The sequence below is a fragment of the Papaver somniferum genome, chromosome 11 (genome assembly GCF_003573695.1).
Source record: "Papaver somniferum cultivar HN1 chromosome 11, ASM357369v1, whole genome shotgun sequence".
NCBI lineage: Eukaryota > Viridiplantae > Streptophyta > Magnoliopsida > Ranunculales > Papaveraceae > Papaver > Papaver somniferum.
In genome coordinates, this window is record NC_039368.1 from 70,678,372 (window position 1) to 70,703,224 (window position 24,853).

Consider the following 24,853-nt stretch of genomic DNA (forward strand, 5'->3'; position numbering starts at 1 on the left):
GATCGAAGTTTCGACAGGGATATTTAGACCGTTTGTAGATCTAAAGACGTCTTGTGATAATCCATTGTTAACAGACTCCGTTCTGTGTGTGATTGATCACAAGAGATTCAAGTTGATTGTGTGCAGGTGTTTATTGAAGATCTGAGAAGATTTGAAGATGAAGAAGATTTCTGATTTGGGTTCATAATCTTTGGTGTGCACAATACTAGTTTCGGGTAAAGAGGATCCAACTATAATAGGTTTATCTTTGTGATAGATTTGATTGTGTTGATGGTGGTTTTTAGTTCAGGGTTAAAATTGTAAACCTTGCGTTTAATATGCCGTCACTCTGCAAAGAAACGGAGCCATGTAAAAGTGATGAGTGTTCAACCTCTTCACTGGCGCATTTATTGAGCAACTCAATATTTTCTTATGAAATTTACCTAGAATGGTGCATGTAGCAACAATCCCAGATATTCTGTAAATTTCGGCACCTTTCCCTGCCTGTATTATAAGTTTATTTTAATACTTTATGTGATATGTTCCCCGACCGAACCCTTAATATTGATATGGCATGAAAATTTGTGTTCACTCGCAGCAGAGTAGCGCGGATTTCCAAGTATCGAGGTTAAGGTCCTTGCATAAAAGTACTCAATCAGAGAGCATACGGCTCTTTGGAAATAAACTTAAAGAACTCTGTGTCAACATATAGAATTCAATCAATTTTGTGATAATTCACAAGATTCAAATATTACCCTGATTAATTTGCAGAAATTAGGGTTTTGCGCCTTGCGCAATATATTAGACCCCGTTGGTCAAAATTAAGCTTAGGTGAACTAAGCAATTAATCCGCCATAAATTACTAGGTGCAAAATCCTACCCAAAATCAGAAAACAAGAAATAAAAAGAAGCCACTGAATATGAGCAGCACCAAAGGGAGGTGTATCCATGCCTTATGCCAGTCGGCTCCATTTGCGATTGGCCACGCCCCATGTTGCCCGGCCAACCTTATTTCCCCGTCGACCAATCAGGTCGCCTTAAACTCGCCATACGTTGGGAGCCCGTACTTGCCGACCCTATTTCCCATCGACCAATCAGGTCGCTTTAAATCCGCCACACATACACTAGAAGTGTGGCCACGCCCATGCTTGGCCGTCCCCTCTTATATTAACCAATCAGGTTGCTCTAAACTTGCCACAGTGTTAAAAAAAGAAAGGGAAACTACGCCAGATGGCCACAAAGCCAATTGGCTTTACAAAAACCACGCCAACATGCCAACCGTGCCATGTTGCGCCAATAAGTTTAGCGGCATGCCAACATGCCACTCCGCCACGCCAAACATGCCACTTTGTGGTAGCATGCCAAAACATGCCAACGTGCCGTAAATAGCGCCCTACGTGCTAACCTACCTCTTGTTCGTGGCCAATGCCATGATGTTCTTAAATTAGGGTTTTCTAGTCAGAAGCACGACTCTGCTTTAGGCGCATTAATCAAAACCCTAATTTCCAGTTGTGTCTCAAATCACGCCACTTTGGGCCCCACAACATGCCACGAGCCATGCGGGACCCAGGAAACCCTAAGAATGGCGCCATATCATAGCCACTCATAGCAACTCTTGCTTCTGTGGTCGTTTCCATATTATGGCCTTACTATAGTTCCTTTGGCATGACTATGGCGCCGTTTACACAAAAAGCGTCACCATGCCGCGGCCGCATGCCACACGCACTAATTAGGGTTTCGGCATGGCAAACTCTAATTTAGGCGAGTTGCTACGCCAACAAAGCCAAATAATGCTACCTAGAGCATTGGGATTGATATGGCAACTATAACTAATGTTGCCAAGCCATATTTGGGTCTAACACCAATATGCCAAAATCTAGCGGTCATGGCTACGTCAGGCGCTGCTTGCACCACCGTGCCACTGGCATGCGCTAATTATGCCAACCATGCCATTGTGCCACTGGCATGCGCTAAATATGTCACTTCGCCATTGGCATGTACCAATGACGCCACTATGCTATTATTGGGCACCAACAGAATGTGGCCATAATCAATGACCATCCTTTCTCATGAGTTACAATCTCATCCTTCCAAATTCGCCACAGAATTGACAGGCCTGTGGAAAGTCGTAAGTGACCAGCAAAGACAAGCCTAATAGCTCCACATGCTATTCTCCTGCGGCAAGTCTCTTGACTTTGAATTGCTACACGTTTTCCACGAAAACACTCGAGACATCAAACATGTCACAAACTGGGGGATACTCATCAGAGTATTGGTCTGGTGGTTTACAACGTGCGGCGTGTAACACACCCATTATAAGAAAGTTTTAGAAAGCATGGAAGTTAGTGGAGGCAAGAAGTAGTGGGTGTAAACTAACCCGTCTCCTTCATAGTGGGACGTGGTTTTCTGGCATTTACACACGACCCCACTTCTCCATCACTCAATGATTCCCACTTTCTACGAGATCAAGGTGCATTCAATATGACTTGTATAAATAGGTTCTACCTATTTCAACCAAACGACAATAGTTTGTTAACAACAATACAGTATCCAGAAAAACACCAAAGAACTGATAGCTTACATTCCGCAAGCCAGTTCCACATTCTGATACAAGTCATAAAAAAGCGACACCTTCAGAATTAACCATTCTGATCTCAACACCTTCTTCGCTTCCCTCCCTAAGACCAACCCTTCTCCTTCACTTTGTGACCGAAGCAATACTGGAACGACCATTTCTTGGTTTAGGCCAGGATTGTACAGAGTGATCTCTCGAATCTAAAGTACTCCCATGCAGTGCATTTTTTTAAGGTCTAGGCTCGTTTCTCATCCACACACCCAAATTTACCAAAACCAGCAGAAACAGTTTTTACCCATAAATAGATTGATTAGTCGAGTATATCAGCATCAATACGTTTCTTTGTGATTAAAGTATTGATTGCAAAATCTTAACAATTACTTTGGTAGTTGTTATTGGATAGATCTAAGGACCTGATAAAGCAGTTTATTGGGATAAACGGAAGATCCTTTTGTCGAACTCATATCACTTGATTGAAAAGAGTTGTTACCGAACAGATTTGTTGTTCCTTTACTGTTTGGAATACGAACCAAAGGATTTGTTCCAAGTGTGTGACTTACGACAAGTTAGAGACGCAGGGATACATACGGAACTAAGTGAACAATATGTTTAGTTGCTTGGTCTCAACTATACGAAGTTGGTTTGATTTTGTATAGAGGCTGAATCCTGAGAGTATTCAATTCTGGACAAGGTCCCGGGGTTTTTCTGCATTTGCGGTTTCCTCGTTAACAAAATTTTGTTGTGTCATTTACTTTTATTTTTCGCAATTATAATTGTTGTTGTTATAATTTAAAGTAAATTACACAAACGTTAATTCCTATTTACTTGATAGCAATCCTACTGTGTTTGGTTAAGTCCGAACCTTTTATCAAGTAAACATACTTCGTTGTTGTACTGTCTCGATCTCGTATCCATAGACGATCACACGAAAGTGTGAACCGATTAGTTGTATTGTATCGACTCGGTTCATAGACAATCACTTTCGGAAAGAGGACTTATAGGTGGAAAAGTTTTAGATTGAGGTATATTTGGGTACCCTCATCTTTTCAGGTTAAGTATGATTTCATACTCATGAAAAAATACATTTATAAACTAAGGAATGCATTCTTTGAAACCGTGGCTAAAATGTTCATGAACTGATTCTTTTGAATCAATTCGATTTTGCTTCAATTGTGTTTTGTATACTTCTATGAGAATATAAACCATTGAACAACTATATGAGTAACACAATTAGATTCATTTGATTATCAATTGATCTAGAAGTGTTAAGATGAACAAGGTTAAGAGAAAAGTGTTAATATGGCTAACTTCGGTTAACTGTTATTGAGCCAACTCAATATACACGTTTAGGTATGGTTACCCATATCTAAATGAAGGTATATTTCATTTGTGTGTAACAAGCCAAAGACCATCTAACGGTGGAAATATATAGCTTTAATCTTAAATCAGGTTTCATTTAATGGTGAATATTGAATGCTTTTAAATCAGGGTTTGAAATCTAAGTTACCTTGGTAACAAAACATTCAATATTCACCGTTAGATGAAAACCTGATTAGACTAAAGAAAATATCTTTCAACTGTTAGATCAAACTTAGCTTGTTATACACAAATGAAATGTTCCTTCATTAAGGTTTGAGTAACCGTACCTAAACATGTACACTATGTTGGCTCAACAATAGTTAACCGAAGTTAGCTATATGAACACTCTCATATCAACCTTATTCATCTTAACCACAACTAGTTTAAATGATTCAAATGAAACTAGTTATAGAGTTGTTCAATTTCTATATTCTCATAGAAGTATACAAGAACGCAATTGAAGCAAAATCGGTATGATTCACTCGAATCAATTCATGAACATTATAGCCACGATTTGCAAAGAATGCATTACTTATTATATAAATGTATTAGTTCATGTTACAACCGATTTTAGAACTTTAAACACTCAAGTATGCAAATGGGTACGCATACTTAAATAGCCAGACCAAGTTTGGTTTTCGCCAGTATGCGAACGGGTGCACATACCTCCAAAACCAGCAGAAATTCCCGGACCTGAACCTTACGCCAGTAGGCGTACGGGTACGTGTACTTAGGTTCCCGGACTTCACAAACCAACAGGTACACATACGGGTATGCATAATATGGTTCCCGGACATGAATTATATATATGCAAGAGTGCATAACATGTTTATAATCCGATGTTGGTTAAGTGTTCTAAACTCTATTTCAATCATTAAAACTTTCTTAGAGGATGACAATAGCCGTTTTCACACATTATTAACATCAAAGCAATTTTCAAGTTATTGAAATAATCATTACGAAACATTTCAAGTCTACACCAAATGATTGTATCACAAAATCCAGGTAAGATGTTACTTGGAAATTTTCACATGATCATCTTTTGACTTTCTTCAAGAATATAAGATGAACTTGGTTGAAGCGAAAGCTTACCAACACATATTTCGAAAAATATGTAAGCGAGTTAAACTCCGCTCGAAATCTCAAATGTGTATAATCGAATACTATATAATAATATAACTTTTGTCTCAATATAGGAGATAGAGTAGAAATAGACTTTCCAAGTGATAGATGAGTTTTAGTCTCCACATACCTTTTGTTGATGAAGTTCCACAAGCTCTCCTTAGTAGTTCTTCGTCTTTAATTGATGAACACCGTGAAGTATAATGCTCAACGGTACAATCTATCCTAATCCGAGACATCACTATAAGTAGACTAGAAATCAAGACTTATAGTTTTGATCACTAACATTGACAAACAAGCTTGAGATAACAACGATTGCGAGTTCGACCGAGCAGTGCTCTAACAATCTCCCCCTTTGTCAATTTAAGTGACAAAACTATCAGTACATATGAATTATAAAATAAATAAACTTTGTAGATTCTCATCCAAATGCTTGATCTCCTTGGTTCTTCAACATTACTCGAAATCTTCCTCACTTCCAAGTACTCCAATGATTCTAAATGGATTCAAGTCAGCATCATAGTTGCTGAAGATCCGTAGCAATAACAATGAGAAAACAATTGCTCTCAGTCATTGTTATACAGGGTCATAGTATTACTGCATAACATCAAAGTACAATTGTATCACAACTTTGACAAAAATACTTTGGTGATATATATCACTCCTCCTTAGTGAATACTTCATCTCACAATGAAAACCACTCCCCCTTACATAATGTTTCGTAACCCATATCTATTTATAGTGTGAACTACACATTAATTCTCCTTTTTTTTCAATATAAATTGGCAAAGGTACGAAAACTAGTGGGATCCTCATGAAATTTTCATAGAGATACTTCATGACCAAAACAGAACAACATACCAACTTGTTTCGATAATTTCACATAGTTGAAACTTAGTGTATTCATCAAGGAGTTTATAAAGATACAAGATAACTTCTACAATATTTCACAGCCGCACTCCCCACAAAGATTTGGAAATTAAGTACAAGTTCAATTAAGAAATCTCCCCCATAAAATATCATTCCCAAAAGAACAACAAGAGCTACCTTACTTTTACATGAAAAGAAGGATTTCTTTGGACCTTAACAAATCACATGAAACATGAATTTGTATCCAAAAATCTCAATTGAATTAACCACAAGGAAAATGATCAATTTAATTGGCCATGCTCAACATAAGAGAACTTATGGAGTCGCACAGTACATACACAAAGATGTGGATCAGGGAAAGACCAATACTGCGGAATAATCAAAGATTCATTCTATTTTTCATCACTATTTGCACAATGACATATAATAGACTTAATCTTTGTAAAAAAAGTTCATCGTATTGGTAGGCTTCTAAAAGGTCCTACAAATTATAACCGCAAGTGCACGGTGTCGAAAGTGGCAAATGTGCAAGTACGGGTCGATCCACAGAGATCGGGTGTGTTTCGGAAGTGTTTCTTGCTAATTGGGTTCCTAAATTGTTGTTGGGTTTTGAAGCCTTTTGGCTTAAATTGGGCTTTGAGTGCTAATGGGTTTGTTCAAAATAAAAAGAACTGAGCTTGGGCTCAGTTTGGTCTTTGAAATGCAAATGGGCTTTGGCCTTAAACAACTGGGCTTTGGGCCTTAGTGAAATGGGCCTCAGTGAACTAGACCTTGGGCTTTTGGTTTTAAACAAATGGGCTTTGGTTAAACCCACAGGTTGGCTGAATAGGGCTATCAGTTTGAGTTGAGCTTTGGACTTGATAGTGAACCAGATTGGGCTCAGCTGGCTTTGGCAGGCAGCAGGAGCTGGACTTGGCTTGGCAGGTGCAAGTAGTAGCTTGCTTGACAGCAACAGACAAGGCAGCAGCAGTTGCAGAGGCAGCTGCAGTGTAGCAGAAAGGAAGGCAACAGCAGCAGCTGTAGCAAACTGCACAAGCACAACAGCTGCAGGGAGAGACAACAGGGGAAAGCAATGTAGCAGTGCAGCAGAGGCAATGCAAGTGCAGCAAAGCAGTGTTGCAAAGCAGTGCAAGTGCACAGCAGGAGAAAACAGCAGTAAAGGCCTAAGCCACAGAAAACAGTGCAAGTAACAGTACAAGCCAAAGGAAAACAACACAGTGCAAAAACAAGGAACAAAGCAAATGAAAACTAAACAGCAACAAAACAATGAACAAAAGCAAAACAAAACAAGATGAACCAAGGCCTAAGGCCAAGGGCAGGGGTGATAATGGAACTGAAATGAAGCAATACTAAGGCAAGAATACAGGCATTCCTATAGAATGGGAAGAGAACTAGCTTGCTATAAGCACTAGTTTCTCCCAATACTCAATCAATACAATGCACCTGAGCATACAAAGGGAATGGCAAGAAAATCAGCTTGCTTTAAGCACTGATTTCTTCCATTGCACAATCAGCACATTGCTTCACAGATACCTAGCCTAGCATTCCTTCAAATGTAACAATACATTAAACACAACAGGAACATTTAACTGACACTGAACATTTAACAGTGAATAAAAAGTCTAACATGAACATAAACAAAATGAAACTGAGCAGAAATTAACAAATGAACTGAAATTAACATGTGAATACACATAAACATCTAACACATTAACAGGAGACAAATAACAATTATAACATGAACATAAGCATAAGACAAGCAATTAACAGAACACAGCAACTACTAGCACATTTAACTGAAACATGAAAATTAACAATTTAACAGGACATGAGAGTCCTGGATGTTGGCTAACCCAAACATCAAGTTTTTACATCACACCCACAGTCATATTTATACTTACAGGCACAATTAGGGTTCTACCCAAAAGAAATCAGTGAAGTTATGGTTTCACCCAAAAAGTGAAATTAACTCACCTAACCTACTGACAACAGCCCTGATACGTCGACCCATGCCTCTAATTATACATTCAATCACTTTCCCCCAATTATCCCCAAATTATGAAATTAGGGTTTATAAGAAATAAAATCAATTCATACCTAATCTCTGAAAACTGCTACTGACTTCGACCCATGCTTCTCCTTAGTATCCTGCTCCTTCACATGCCTTCAATTTCTCTTTCTAGCTTCACTAATTCGTCAACCATTCACCTAGGGTTTCGGCAGGGGAGAAATTGACGAATTAGGGGGCTATAAAGATGGGTAATAGTTGTAGGAAGGTAGGGGTGATGATGGTGGAGGTGTGGTGTTGGTAGAGGAGTTGGTGATGGAGTCAGAGCAGGTGGAGAAGGTGGTGGTGGTGATGGTGGTGCGGCAGGGTATGGTGGTTGCAGAGGGTGAGGGAGAAAGAAAGTGGCTCGACTGGTTGGGAGAGAAGGGTGTTTGGTTAGGTGGATGGGTTCGGTCGCTAGGGTGTGAGGCGGCTTCATCTAATCTTGATGTTCTGTGACGCTGAGTCATTGGATGCGAAGCTGGTAGGTAGATCGGACGGTGATGCGAAGGTAAGCGATGAGCGACCGTTGGATTATATGATACAACAAAATCAACGATGCCAGATGGAGTTAGGTGTTGTAGTGTAAGGCGGAGATATCAAACTTTGATGAACAGCAAGGGAGCGACCGTTGGATTCAACTACCATCTAATCTGAAGGCTTGGAATTTCATCGCTGTGGTGCTCGGCAGAGACATCAGATTTTGATGATCTATGAAGAAGCGACCGTCGGATGCTTCTTAGAAATGATCGGATGGCTGAGAACGTAGGCGCTTTTGTGTGTAGAAAATGAGGTTGTGCGCACCATTCTTCGCGGCTTCCTTGCGTAATTTCTCCCGGCTTTTCACTACTTTTCTGCTCTTTTCGCTCCGCGACTCATCCGAACTTTATTTATTACCTAAAAATGCAAAATTAATTAATAAAAATATTTATTCTTGAAAACAATGAAAATACAGAATATGGGATAAAATGTAGAATTAATGCACAAAAGATGAGTTAAATGCCAACAAAAAGGGATAAATATATACAATATTTGGCACTCATCAAATACCCCCAAACCTGAATTTTACTTGTCCTCAAGTAAAACAAAACTAAGGAAATCCTAATTATACCACTGTCGCTGGTCTCTCGAATGCATTTAGCGTATGCACTAAGCCTTTTAAACCACTAAGTGTCCCTAGTGGACGAGTGAAGTCTCGTGAAGTTTTACCAGAGGTGTGCCTACAAAACCTAAGGACAAAATATAAGCTCATATTCCATCAAATGTGACATGTGCAAAACAGTTTAAGCTCACAGCAAAATGGAGATGTCAATCTAGCTATCAAAGGCACAATCCTAGCACTGATAACAAAAAAAGACATGTGATAAGAGTGTAAAGTGTATCTACACATGTGTAAAGAAAGATCTGAAGTCATGACTACTAATCACCAAGAGATAGTTTCTCAGGCTAAGAACTGAGGTCGAAATCTAGCTAGCTGTCCGGACTTTACGAGAATTGTGAATGAGTTGGAGGTATTTCACAATTACTCGCGTTGTACATCAATGGCATACACCCTCCTTGCTTATTACAACGAAACAACAAAATAACTCTTTACATGACTCTTATTTACATTGACTATTCTCTTTTTATTTTTGGAACAAGAGATGATGGAATTGATAAATACTTGATTTTTTTTTTGATTTTTTTTGATTTTTTTTTTTTTTTGAACAACACTTTTGATACATATACAAAAGGAAACAAAAGATTACATGACACTTTGCAAGAGGTAGCCCTTTTTGATGCACCCAGTTAAATTCGATGGTTGTCTTTCTTAATGTAACCTCCACCTTCTATCCCAACCAACCAAAGAACAAGCTAGTCAAGTTTCGTTCAGTATTCTAAAGTGATTGGCAATCGTAACTTCCTATCCAACACCTTGAAGATCGAGGCCATACATGTATTGGTAGATCGTGCGCGTGCAAATTTCTTATCACTATGTGAATTGTGCTAGAATCAGGGTGCCTAAATATCTAGACTAAGACTCCTAATAAAAATACATATTTGCACAAGAGTCAACATTTCAAGGTAAATGAGCTCCATTTTTATGATTTTTTTCAATTTTTTAATTTTTTTAGAATTTTGATTTTTCAATTTTTTTTGGAATTTTTCAATTTTTTTCAAAAAGAAGGAGTTCGTTTTCAATTATGGCAAATTATCATGGTATCTACTCTATACCCCCAAACCTAAACTAAACATTGTCCTCAATGTTTCAAAATATGGAAAGAATTAAAATGCAACATATGGAAAGGGACATGCTGAGTAGAGTAAAAGGAGAGAGAATACCCGATTTCGGCGAAAGCAGAATTAAAACTCCGTTATTCAAGGCAAAAATCCAACATATTTTAGCCGAGATCAAATTGGATTAGCAAAATATATACAAAAGGAACAAAAGGTTTTTTTTTTTTTTTTTTTTTTTTTTTTTTTTAAAAAAAAACGGGAAAAAGTAAAGTAAATTTTTTTTTTTTTTTTTTTTTTTTAAATAAATAAAATAAAATTTGGTTTTTGTATGGGAGCAAGCCCACTGTGCAAGCCTCTAATGAAATGGATGGAAGGCTGCGGCTCAAGAAACACTAAGTTTTAATTTTGAAAGTTTAATTTGGCCCAGTTGGTTAAGGCCCGACGTTTGTTTTAAAACTTTGGTTTCGCGGTCCACTTTTCAAGTCCACAATCGGTTACAAGCTCAGCTGGGTTTAAACCCAGAGTCCAAAATACAAGTCCAATGAAAGAATTTAAACAAGCCCACACAAAATAAATACAAGCCCACAAATAAATTATTACAAACCCAAAATAGAAAAATAAAAAGCCCAAAAAAATTGGGTTAATTATTACAAGCCCACAATTAAAAAAATTGGAAGCCCACAGGTTGGGTTCTCTCAATGAATGGGTTTAGGCTTACCTTTTTAGCACAGCTCAGCTGCTCTGATATTGTTGCAAAAACCCAGTTGGGTTTTGGTTCTTTTCCTTGGTGGCGTCCCAGCAGAGGAAAAACAGGTTCAGAATCAGCAGGTCCAACAGCAAATGAAATGAAGCAGATGCAGATGCAAATGCTATGCAGTGAAATACAAAATAGCTAAGAAAACACAGATAAAACACAACACCAATCCCCGGCAGCGGCGCCAAAAACTTGGTAGGCTTCTAAAAGGTCCTACAAATTATAACCGCAAGTGCACGGTGTCGAAAGTGGCAAATGTGCAAGTACGGGTCGATCCACAGAGATCGGGTGTGTTTCGGAAGTGTTTCTTGCTAATTGGGTTCCTAAATTGTTGTTGGGTTTTGAAGCCTTTTGGCTTAAATTGGGCTTTGAGTGCTAATGGGTTTGTTCAAAATAAAAAGAACTGAGCTTGGGCTCAGTTTGGTCTTTGAAATGCAAATGGGCTTTGGCCTTAAACAACTGGGCTTTGGGCCTTAGTGAAATGGGCCTCAGTGAACTAGACCTTGGGCTTTTGGTTTTAAACAAATGGGCTTTGGTTAAACCCACAGGTTGGCTGAATAGGGCTATCAGTTTGAGTTGAGCTTTGGACTTGATAGTGAACCAGATTGGGCTCAGCTGGCTTTGGCAGGCAGCAGGAGCTGGACTTGGCTTGGCAGGTGCAAGTAGTAGCTTGCTTGACAGCAACAGACAAGGCAGCAGCAGTTGCAGAGGCAGCTGCAGTGTAGCAGAAAGGAAGGCAACAGCAGCAGCTGTAGCAAACTGCACAAGCACAGCAGCTGCAGGGAGAGACAGCAGGGGAAAGCAATGTAGCAGTGCAGCAGAGGCAATGCAAGTGCAGCAAAGCAGTGTTGCAAAGCAGTGCAAGTGCACAGCAGGAGAAAACAGCAGTAAAGGCCTAAGCCACAGAAAACAGTGCAAGTAACAGTACAAGCCAAAGGAAAACAACACAGTGCAAAAACAAGGAACAAAGCAAATGAAAACTAAACAGCAACAAAACAATGAACAAAAGCAAAACAAAACAAGATGAACCAAGGCCTAAGGCCAAGGGCAGGGGTGATAATGGAACTGAAATGAAGCAATACTAAGGCAAGAATACAGGCATTCCTATAGAATGGGAAGAGAACTAGCTTGCTATAAGCACTAGTTTCTCCCAATACTCAATCAATACAATGCACCTGAGCATACAAAGGGAATGGCAAGAAAATCAGCTTGCTTTAAGCACTGATTTCTTCCATTGCACAATCAGCACATTGCTTCACAGATACCTAGCCTAGCATTCCTTCAAATGTAACAATACATTAAACACAACAGGAACATTTAACTGACACTGAACATTTAACAGTGAATAAAAAGTCTAACATGAACATAAACAAAATGAAACTGAGCAGAAATTAACAAATGAACTGAAATTAACATGTGAATACACATAAACATCTAACACATTAACAGGAGACAAATAACAATTATAACATGAACATAAGCATAAGACAAGCAATTAACAGAACACAGCAACTACTAGCACATTTAACTGAAACATGAAAATTAACAATTTAACAGGACATGAGAGTCCTGGATGTTGGCTAACCCAAACATCAAGTTTTTACATCACACCCACAGTCATATTTATACTTACAGGCACAATTAGGGTTCTACCCAAAAGAAATCAGTGAAGTTATGGTTTCACCCAAAAAGTGAAATTAACTCACCTAACCTACTGACAACAGCCCTGATACGTCGACCCATGCCTCTAATTATACATTCAATCACTTTCCCCCAATTATCCCCAAATTATGAAATTAGGGTTTATAAGAAATAAAATCAATTCATACCTAATCTCTGAAAACTGCTACTGACTTCGACCCATGCTTCTCCTTAGTATCCTGCTCCTTCCCATGCCTTCAATTTCTCTTTCTAGCTTCACTAATTCGTCAACCATTCACCTAGGGTTTCGGCAGGGGAGAAATTGACGAATTAGGGGGCTATAAAGATGGGTAATAGTTGTAGGAAGGTAGGGGTGATGATGGTGGAGGTGTGGTGTTGGTAGAGGAGTTGGTGATGGAGTCAGAGCAGGTGGAGAAGGTGGTGGTGGTGATGGTGGTGCGGCAGGGTATGGTGGTTGCAGAGGGTGAGGGAGAAAGAAAGTGGCTCGACTGGTTGGGAGAGAAGGGTGTTTGGTTAGGTGGATGGGTTCGGTCGCTAGGGTGTGAGGCGGCTTCATCTAATCTTGATGTTCTGTGACGCTGAGTCATTGGATGCGAAGCTGGTAGGTAGATCGGACGGTGATGCGAAGGTAAGCGATGAGCGACCGTTGGATTATATGATACAACAAAATCAACGATGCCAGATGGAGTTAGGTGTTGTAGTGTAAGGCGGAGATATCAAACTTTGATGAACAGCAAGGGAGCGACCGTTGGATTCAACTACCATCTAATCTGAAGGCTTGGAATTTCATCGCTGTGGTGCTCGGCAGAGACATCAGATTTTGATGATCTATGAAGAAGCGACCGTCGGATGCTTCTTAGAAATGATCGGATGGCTGAGAACGTAGGCGCTTTTGTGTGTAGAAAATGAGGTTGTGCGCACCATTCTTCGCGGCTTCCTTGCGTAATTTCTCCCGGCTTTTCACTACTTTTCTGCTCTTTTCGCTCCGCGACTCATCCGAACTTTATTTATTACCTAAAAATGCAAAATTAATTAATAAAAATATTTATTCTTGAAAACAATGAAAATACAGAATATGGGATAAAATGTAGAATTAATGCACAAAAGATGAGTTAAAATGCCAACAAAAAGGGATAAATATATGCACTTTTTAGCACTCATCACGTATCTTCCATCAATATTTGCATACCGACATATAATAGGCTTAAATTTTGTGCAAATTTGGGACAATCATAGTTCACGGACGTAAACCCACATATCCCATAAAAAATTGCAATATATAAAACCAATAAAGATCAATACTGCAAAATCAATCTTTGTCCTTAGAAGGTAGAATCATCTTTTTCGCACGGATTTACACCAAGAATAGCTACCAAAGGAGTATAAAAAGATTTTCTTAACAAAGAAGAACATACAAAGTCAATAACGACCATGCATCATAGTTCACATAAGATGATTGTGCTTTCAAGAATCCCATAGTAATGTGTACTAAGGTCCATTCTTGAACTTCCTTCTTTGTGATTCACCAAGTTCCTAAGTCCAAGAGAAGTGGCACAAGTGCGACGAAACGAAGCACAACATTTAAAAACAAGAGACGGGACAAAGACCAATCTTAACTCATACAAATTCAAGAATTCTCATCTCCATTTTGAGGGAATTCAAAGAGGAAGAGAATGCAAATACGAATGAGGTAATTCCGAGTTCGGGAGAAGAAATTACGGCCAAAACAAGTTTACCGAAAATCGACGTCTACAGGATAGTAAGCATACCGGTTTGCAAACGAATTTTCGTGACCTGGAGTAGTATGCAAACGGGTTTGCGTACTAAAATCCCTGTATTTTTATTTTAAATGATGGTATGCATACCTAGTATGTGTAGCATGAAGTCTAAACATCCCGAACTACTATTTTCAAACCTAAACATTTAAGAAACTTAAACACTAATCAAGTTAGGTAGAAATTAGAGATAAGCAAGTTAAATGGATCATTATAAGTACTCTAAGCAAATAAAAATAAAAACAAATCTTGCTACATACCTTTTTAGAAGAATCCAACCGAATTCTACAGCCTTACCGAACATAATTTGTGTGCCCCAGTTCTCGTGCTTCCCTCACCGTATACATAGCAGGGTATTCCTTAGTGAGGATGCACTTACAACACAATAAAGTCGTGTTGAGGTAAACAATGTCTTGCTCACCACAGGTGACTTTTGGATTATCATGAAATAGATCTCTTTTAGAACCTTTCACATCCAAATCCATCTTTCCAATGAACTTTTTAAGTTCCAACATCATGGATACTTCCTTCTCCATAGTCATGGAATTTTCTGGGAGATCATTCCTTTTTACACTAAAAACATCATTGATTTCTTTGGTATCCACTTCTGAGTGCGTTTAGGAGTAACCAGAACCTTCTTCCCATTACTCTCTTCTAGAATTCTCGGAAGAGAATTGGATTGACTATTCTTTTGCAAGTTAGTCTTTCTCCAATTGGGAGCATCGTATCTTGTCTTCATCTTTACGAAGTTATCCTTTTGATAACCATTACGATTGTGAAAAGGATTCGTATGACGTTTATAGGCAAATCTAGGTTTATCACAACACTGATTCCTTTGCCTAAAGGTTGGACAGTTACAACCTGTAACGTTAAGGGGATTAGTCTTAACATATGGTCTTGGTTTCACAACTTCTCGTGATTCCCAAACAAGAACATCACGAAGTTTCTCATTCCTTATAAGGAAACGACATCTCCTTTCCAGGTGACCTTTATTTCCGCAATAGTGGAAAACATAAGGAATGTTCTTACCTCGATCCGTGTGTGCTGACTTTGGAGGTCGATATACTTTGCTCTTTTAAACCTTAACTTCCGGTGAAGGTATTTCACTTTTTCCATTAGTAGAAACCTTTTTTTCGGAAGAATCACTAGACTTGACAAATTTTACCATTTTGTTAATATTTGGAGCATTTATTCTCTTATAGCCCAATCGTCGTGTATCACGATGATTTTTGCTTGCTCCTAGCATTGTGGTTAATTTTCTTGAATTAGTATTGAACCTTTTCAAGTCATCTTCCAACATCTTTATTTTATCAAGAGCAGCAGTTAAATCAGCCTCAAGGCGTTTTCTCAAGTGAGATAACCGCTTTCTCTGTCATCAAAACTTGTTTGCTGAGAGTTAATCCTTGCTTCAGTATCTGCAAGTTTTTCTTCCAACAAGAAGTATTTTTGATAATCATTATCATATTCAAGTGACTTTTTACTCAGGTTTTCCTCCGAATCTTTGAGGATCGATTCGCAAGAGCGAGTCCAACCATAAAGATCTCTGTAAATCCTTTTCAATTTCTTCCTTTCTCGACAGAGAGGAGTCAGAAGAGGTGTGACATGAGAAGTTGTAATCTTCTTCATTTTAAACGAATCCAAAAACTTAACATACTCTGAGACTTCCTCCTCATCATCTCTATCAATATCTGAATCTCCTTCATCAGAAAGTTCATCCAACTGTCCTTCTAGGTGTGTTTCCCAATCAACAGTTTCTACATTCAGAGAATGTTCAGATATTGACTTAGATGTGACAGTTATCTCAGGTGAATTCAAGCTTTGAAAAACATCTGGTAATTTCTGACCTGGTATGTTATTAGAGATAGACTCGTCCATAATAATCATATTTCTACAAACATAGACTTATGAGGTCTTTAACGTATTTGTCTGCTCTGATACCAATTGAAACAGCGGAGGTCTAACAACCACACCAAATATTTCACTTAGAAATCTGTATGGACAAACTCCAATATAATTCCAAGAGAATCAACTAGACAGTCAGACTCAATCAATGGAAATATATCCAAGAGTTGTATCAATTTCTCAATTCAATCCGCAATCAAACAAATAAGAATTTGCGACCCTGATTGAATATAAGAAATAACTTGGATGGTATCAAAAATCATTATCCAAGTGTTAATCAATTTAATCAACAACCAAAGGTCGTATTCACAATTGATTGAACTTACGCACAACCTGTGATATTTCAATTATATAAACAAATATAATGCGGAAAAGAAATAACATAAACACCAAAAAATTTGTTAACGAGAAAACCCCGAATGCAGAAAAACCCCGGGACCTAGTCTATATTTGAACACCACACTGTATTAAGCCGCTACATACACTAGACTACTAGCAAGCTAACTTCAGTCTAGAATTTAGTTGAGCCCTAACCAATCTCACACTAATCAAGGTACAATCGTGTTCCTTACGCCTCTATAACCACGCCGGATTCTACGCACTTGATTCCCTTAGCTTATCTCACCCACAACTAAGAGTTGATACGAAGCAAAGTCGAAGACTTGATAAACAAATATGTATCACACAGAAAAGTCTATTGAATAGATAAATTTGTCTCCCACAGATATACCTACGAGTTTTGTTCCGTCTTTTGATAAATCAAGGTGAACATGAACCAATTGATAAGTCAGACTTATATTCCCGAAGAACAACTTAGTATTATCAATCACCTCACAATAATCTTAATCGATTAACGAAACAAGATATTGTGGGATCACAAACAATGAGACGAAGATGTTTGTGACTACTTTTCAATCTTGCCTTTAGAAGATTAAATCTTGAGCAAATCTTAAATAAGATAGTACTCAATCATCATAGAAAACAAAAATATCTGAACACGCAACTACAGAGAAAACAGTTGGGTCTGGATTCACAATCCTAGTGAAGTCTTTAAGTCGTTAACCTACAGGGTTTTAGAAAAACCTAAGGTTAAAGGAGAATCGACTCTCGTCGCAACTAATATCACACAGGAGGTGTGGGGATTAGGTTTCCCAATTGCTAGAGTTATCCCTTATATAGTTTTTAAATCAGGGTTTGCAATCTAAGTTACCTTGGTAACAAAGCATTCAATATTCACCGTTAAATGAAAACCTGATTAGACTCAAGCTAATATCTTTCAACCGTTAGATCGAACTTAGATGTTATACACAAATGAAATGTACCTTCATTTAGGTTTGAGTAACCGTACCTAAACGTGTACACTGTGTTGGCTCAACAGTAGTTTACTGAAGTTAGCTATATGAACACTCTCATATCAACCTTATTCATCTTAACCACAACTAGTTCAAATGACTCAAATGAAACTAGTTATAGAGTTGTTCAATTGTTATATTCTCATATAAGTATACAAGAACACAATTGAAGCAAAAACAATTTGATTCACTCGAATCAATTCATGGACATTATATCCACGGTTCGCCAAGAATTCCTTATTGTATAAATGTATTAGTTCATGTCACACCCGATTTTAGAACTTTAACCACTCAAGTATGCAAACGGGTACACATACTTAAGTATCCGGACCAAGTTTGGTTTTCTCCAGTATGCTAACGGGTACGCATACCTCCAAACCCAGCAGAAATTCCCGGACCTGAACCTTACGCCAGTACCCGTACAGGTACGTGTACTTAGGTTCCCGGACTTCACAAACCAACAGGTACGCATACGGGTATGCATACTATGGTTCCCGGACATGGATTACATATATGCAAGAGTGCATAACATGTTTATAATCTAATGTTGGTTAAGTGTTCTAAACTCCACTTCAATCATTGAAACTTTCTTAGAGGATGACAATAGCCGTTTCCACACATTATTAGCATCAAAGCAATTTTCAAGTTATTGAAATAATCATTACGAAACATTTCAAGGCTAAACCAAATGATTGTATCACACAAACCATGTAAGATGTTACTTTATCATCTTTTGACTTTCGTCAAGAATATAAGATGAACTTGGTTGAAGCGAAAGTTACCAACACATATTTCGAGAAATATGTAAGCGAATTAAACTCAGCTTGAAATCTCAAATGTGCATAATCGAATCCTATATAGTAATACGACTTTTGTCTCAATATAGGAGATTGAGTAGAAATAGACTTTCCAAGTGGTAGATGAGTTTTAGTATCCACATACCTTTTGTTGATGAAGTTACACAAGCTCTCCTTGGCAGTTCTTCGTCTTCAATTGATGAACGCCGTGAAGTCTAATGCTCAACTACACAATCTATCCTAGTCCGACACATCACTATAAGTAGACTAGAAATCAATATTTATAGTTTTGATAACTAACATTGACAAACAAGCTTGAGATAGCACCGCTTGCGAGTTCGACCGAGCAGTGCTCTAACAGCTACCAAGGTAACATTAATTGCAAACCTTGATTTGAAGACTATATAAGGGAGAACTCTAGCAACTGGGAAATCCAATCCCCACACCTCCTGTGTGATACTAGTTGCGACTAGAGTCGATTCTCCTTTAACCTAGGTTTTTCCTAAACCATTATAGGTTAACGACTTAAAGACTTCATTGGTATTCTAAAGACACACCCAATTATTTTCTCTATAGTTGCGTGTTCTGATCCTACTTTGTTTTATCGTATTGAGTACTATCTTCTCTAAGATTGCTCGAGATTTATCTCCAATAGGTAAGATATAAAAAGTAATCACAAATCTCTTCGTCTCATTCTTTGTGATTCCACAATAACTTGTACCATATAGTTAAGTTATTGTGAGGTGATTGATATTACTAGGCTGTTCTTCGGGAATATAAGACCGGTATATCAATTGGTTCCTGTTCACCTTGATTTATCAAAAGACAGAACAAAAACTACGTTGGTATTTCTGTGGGAGACAGATTTATCTATTCAATAGACTTTTCTGTGTGAGACAAATTTGTTTATCAAGTCTTCGACTTTGGGTCGTAGCAACTCTTAGTTGTGGGTGAGATCAGCTAAGGGAATCAAGTGCGCAGAATCCTGCTGGGATTCAGAGGCGTAAGGAATACGACTATACCTTAATTAGTGTGAGATTGGTTAGGGCTCAACTAAATTCCAGTACGAAGTTAACTTATAGTAGGCTAAAGTCTGTAGCTGCTTAATACAGTGTTGTGTTCAAATCTGGACTAGGTCCCGGGGTTTTTCTGCATTGCGGTTCCTCGTTAACAAAACTTCTGGCGTCTGTGTTATTTCTTTTCCGCATTATATTTTTTATACAATTGAAATATCACAGGTTGTGCATAGTTCAATCAATTGGTAAATCCAACATTTGGTTGTTGATTGAAATTGATTGACGCTAGATATTAGCCTTTGGTACCATCCAAATTATTTCTCATATTGATCCGGCTCACAGATTTCTAATTTTTTCGATTGCAGATTCATTTGAGAAATTGAGATATAACTCTTGGATATATTTTCCTTGATTGAGTCTGATTGTCTGGTTGATTCTATTGGAATTATATTGGAGTTAGTCCATACATATTGCCTAAACGAAATATTGGGTGTGGTTGTTAGACCCCCGCTTTTCCAAACTTCTTCTTCACAATACACATAAAATACATCTTCTTGTTCATCTACATAGCTTTACCAATTAGTTTTCTCAAACCAAACTCAATTTCATCTCTCGAAAATACGACAAAAGAATGAACAGAGAAGAAAGGAAGAAGAAGGAAGGAAGAAAGAGAAAGAAAGAAAAGAAGAGAATGTTTTTTTTTATTCGATCTGGGTGAGAGGTAAGGTTAAAGAAATTGATGAAGGCACCCATCACTTAGCTATGGGCAGCCAAGTTGGTTTACTGCAAAAAATACTATTTTTCTCAACATACTAATCTGATGATATCTGCTTCGTCCGGTATCCGAATAAGGCGTTCGAATAGTCCATTTCACATAACTTTTTGATATTTATCCAATGATACTAGTTTCCTATTCAAATTAATGTTGGACTAATTTATATTAATTCACATTCATGCCTTACGGATCGAGTCAACAACGGCTAAATCGTCTATTGATCACCTCTAGACCGTCTCTTTACCGATCCAATAACGTTGACGAGCTTGAGAGTCCTTACAGTTAATTTGTATCTTAATAAACTCATTGATGAATACACTATGTTTCGACTATGTGAAATCATCGAAAGAAAGTTGATATGTTTCTTTTTAGTCATGAATTATCTTTTGAGACTTCATTATGTTCCCATAGTTTTCGTACCTTTGCCAATTTATATTGACAAAAAGGGGAAGAATTATTTAGTAATTCACACTATATATACTAGTATAACACGCACGCGCGATGCGCCTGCCGTTCTATTCCAAAAGAAATCGACAAACTTATTGGTTTAAACTTAATAGGCTATTATTTCGTCTTTATAATGAATACTTCACTAAAGTAATAGTATACTTTTTACTGAGGTTTAGTTTTAATATGAATCTAAAAAAACGATTTCAGTAGACTTCTGCGGGCAAATGACAGTAACAAAAGAAACAGCGAGAATTCTAATGCAAAGCTAACTGTATCACTTGGTGGATAGTATAGGGAAATTTTATTAGACTTAAACAAAGTTGTATCAAAAAAATTGAGAAATCTTATAGGAACGAAACTCTCTCTCTCTTGTGTCAAAATATTATGCAGAAAAAAACAGAAAAGCCAATGTCAAAATTAAGATGCTAAAAAACAACCTTTAGATCAATAAGGTTCATAGAACCAATAAAGTAAACCCATAAATTGTTAATCCATCTTCACTAAGTGTAACCAAAAAAGCCACCACGGTACCTGTTGCGGATGAAATCTCTTTGGGCCAAAGTATACTGCGTCTAGTTTGTCTTCTGCGAAGTTTTGAAGAGCATTGCGAGTGATAGTTGGAACAACGTAGGGAGGATTGTGCAATGATGGCGCAAGGAAAGGGAAACAGGTCGTTGAGACGAAGACACTTGTAATTTCCACTCCCGACGAATTTTGCCAATCAAGTCGAGTACCAACATCCATAATCGAAGGCTCCTCAAAAGCAGCAACAACATGGCATACCATATTCAGTCTCGGAGCTATGATGCCACGACGCATGAAGTTAGAAATAAATTGAGGGTTGTGAATATGGGTAGAAAATTGTGCATGTCCTCTGCGACCATGATAATGTAAGCTTCCGCCGAAAAAGGCAAAAATGGGCAATTTTGGTCTTTTACTTCAAGAAGGATCAGGTAACTATGCCAAACTATTAAAGACTAAAGAGTAAGTTACAATGTAAAGAATTTCTTTCGATATGGTTGCATCTATGAAAAAATGTCAGTCACAAATTGAAGTTTATAAATCTAGACACAGGCCAGGGAAGTAATAGTTGTAATAACAACTAATTAGAAGAAGCAACACATTGCCTTAAACTTGCATTCAATCGCAACAGCTACTGCCATGTTGAAGTAAACTTTTTCCACATTAGTCGAGGACAATGAGAGACCAATTATGCTAATGTGGGATAGGTGTTAGTAACGGGAGACATAATAGTAAAGAGCAAAACTCTCAGATAAACAATTCAAAAAACATTAAAAATGGTAAACCTGGTCCATTTCCGGAATCAAAAACAACAATGGGTGGTTCTATGATCTCCAAAGCTACAACTAAGCTCAAGATATGAGTTACCACAAAGGGTGATCTTCACACAATGACCACTATGTCTAAATATATTTTCAGGATAAACAATAGGTTAAATGGATAAATATCTTAGCTACGCCTATCATTTGAGGCATACACGGTGACATCAAGTGTGTTTACGATATGTTAAATCCATTATCGTTGTTACAGGTACTGCGGTTCTCAACATTAGGCCTGTTCAAATTGATTAATTTCTTTATTATATGTATATGTGTTACTTTACTGTAAATTGGCATTTCCTTTCTACTGTGATTTTATACGTTAGGTCCCGAACCGTCCAAATGGTTGCTGAAATCGCATACCTTGTCAACCTCATAAGTTTGAACAACTTGAGAACATTTCCTATGGACTACTAAGGGTAATGACAATTAGAAAACTAAAGCCTATTTCCCCTTACCTCACTTAGATTTTGTTATTGGCATTAACAAAAACCAAAACTCAACTGAATTAAACTAAAAGTACCCTAATAAGACTTAAATGAGATGTTGTTGATTGTTTCTGATACCTAAATTAGGTGCAATAACTATTACAGGAAAAAAGAAAACTAAAACCCCAATGATTTCTCCTGTTAACCGAAACAAAATCAGTTCCAAAGTACCAAATTTATATATTATTAATCAAATAAAAAGCTTTCCACATAAAAATTTCTTTTTTTTTTCAAAGTCAAAGCAGATTCAAAATCACTAAAAAGAAAATTAAGATACAAATCCAAATCAAACCCAAATTTTTAATCGGATCCAGTAAGAAAGACTTACCTTATAAACTTCTTCACCAAAAAGTGGAAAGAATTTCCAATCGTGTTGGACCAACTGGATTTGGTACCTAATCATTTCTATCTCTGGTCATCGTGTATCACCCTAACCTAATACGAGTTAATTTTCTTTGTCTAACCCCAAATTTCTTCAATCGAAAAATAAATTCAGAATTAGATAAATAAATCTTACTAATCAAATTGACCAAATTGATCTTGGTTGTGACGAATGGAGTTCGGATTTGAGAGAAATTCGACTGTTCTAATCGATTTGTAATCTTTACGAAGAAGAAAGAGAGCAGAAGGAATTGAAAAACAACCTTAATGAGGTTGTTGATCGATGTAGAGTGTTTGATTTAATCGATTTTGTTCAAAATTGATGTTGTTCCAGTAAGATCCTCAGAGGGAGATACTGAATAGTAGGAAAAGAAAAGACAAGAAAAGGGAAACGAAGTCGAAGAGGTTGTTGCTTACACCTAGGTTTTCCGGAATTTACTGGAGTTCAACGGGTGGACTCGATTTTTAGTTAAGGTCAAATTGGTAAATCATGGGTGTCCGAACCAAATTTTTGGTCGTACCAGAAATAACTCTTTTCTTTATATTAGTACTAGTGTAGCACGCATGCGCGATGATGCATATGCCATTCCGTATTTTGTTTTTTCATATATTAGTCAACAGTTAAAGTCAACATGGGTCATTGGTCAAAGTCAACGATCAACGCAAAGTGGTGAAAATTAATTTCAAGTTAGTCTGCAAAAAGTAAATACGACTAAACTTGAATTTTTCATTTAATAATTTTTCAGTTATAAATGTCCTTTTACATCAAGAATGTGTATAGTTTTCTAAGACAAAAAGACTTTTTTATACACAACATTTTTCGTGTATGTTCCCTTCTTTTTAGCAATGGTGCCTTTAGTCATTAATACTTTCATGTTGCTACTTGACACTCCTCTCGAGAGAGCAACGTACAGTTGACCATGGCTGAACACATGTTAAGGGAAAAACATACTAGTGTTTTCGATCGTCTGCTCTTGCGCCTTGTTGACTGTAAAGGCGAAACCCAAACAGATCAGAAACTGTTTACTTTTAAACTTATACGAGAGTTTCAGATTCTCAGGTGGCTCCATTGGCATCCTGTGAATGAAGACTCGTGTACCTATGTGATTCCCACTAATCATTACAGCATCTATACAGTTTGGGAAGAACTCTCTGATTATTAACCTGGTACCATTATATAGACCATTTTTTGCATCAACATTCCTCAATAACATAATAGGCGTATCGATCTTCAATTTCAAAATGTGTGATGGCAAACCTCCAGGAGCAATGTTGTTCAGGTATTCTTGTTGGTAAAGACCGTGAGTATCGTCGTCCACAAAATCAAATGAGTAGAATAGAACCTATTTTCCATTAAAGATGCTAAGTACTCGGTCATTAAGCTTCTCGACGTACTCGTTCAATGGTGTGGTCAATTCCCTATTGACCATGTAGTCTCTATGTCTGGCATTTTCCATCAATTTTGGAAATGTTACATCTATAAGCTGAGAAAGAAGCATCACTAACCCATGGTATAACCATCTCTTCAGGAACCTTTATCATCTCATTAGCAACGCAAGGTTCATCCTCGTCACCAACACAAATCAAAAACTCAGAATAAGATGCATTCTCGGCTGCACACATATTCTTCTTCAGATGCAAAACATTTACACTTTCCCACAAATGTGACATGTTAAGAATGCAATGTAATTCAATATCATTTCGAATTATCCTTTTGAATGTTAATTAAGTACCAGAGTTTAAGAAACATTAAGCATCGCATCATATTATATAAAACAATTTTTTTATCCTAAAAGGAAAAAAAAAATGCAATGTACCTTATAAGACATGCATCAACTGTCTGTCCCCTTGTACTCCTTGGAATCACTGGTAGTACCTTGGGGAAATCACCTCCCATGATTGAATCTTTCCACCAAATGGTTCAGCAATCCCAGTGATATCCCTCATCATCCGATCAAATGCTTCAAAGAATAGCGATGCGCCATTATAGCT

The 24,853-nt window shown here is 37.5% G+C and overlaps 1 long non-coding RNA gene across 1 annotated transcript; it reads right to left on the bottom strand.

The window, feature by feature from the left end:
- Positions 1–20,932: 20,932 nt before the first annotated feature.
- LOC113320296 lies at positions 20,933–23,294 on the bottom strand. Its single transcript, XR_003346019.1, has 2 exons — positions 22,809–23,294; positions 20,933–21,452 (listed from the first exon to the last, which is right to left on the bottom strand). It is a non-coding gene; the product is annotated as an uncharacterized LOC113320296 (long non-coding RNA).
- Between the last annotated feature and the right edge of the window lie 1,559 nt (positions 23,295–24,853).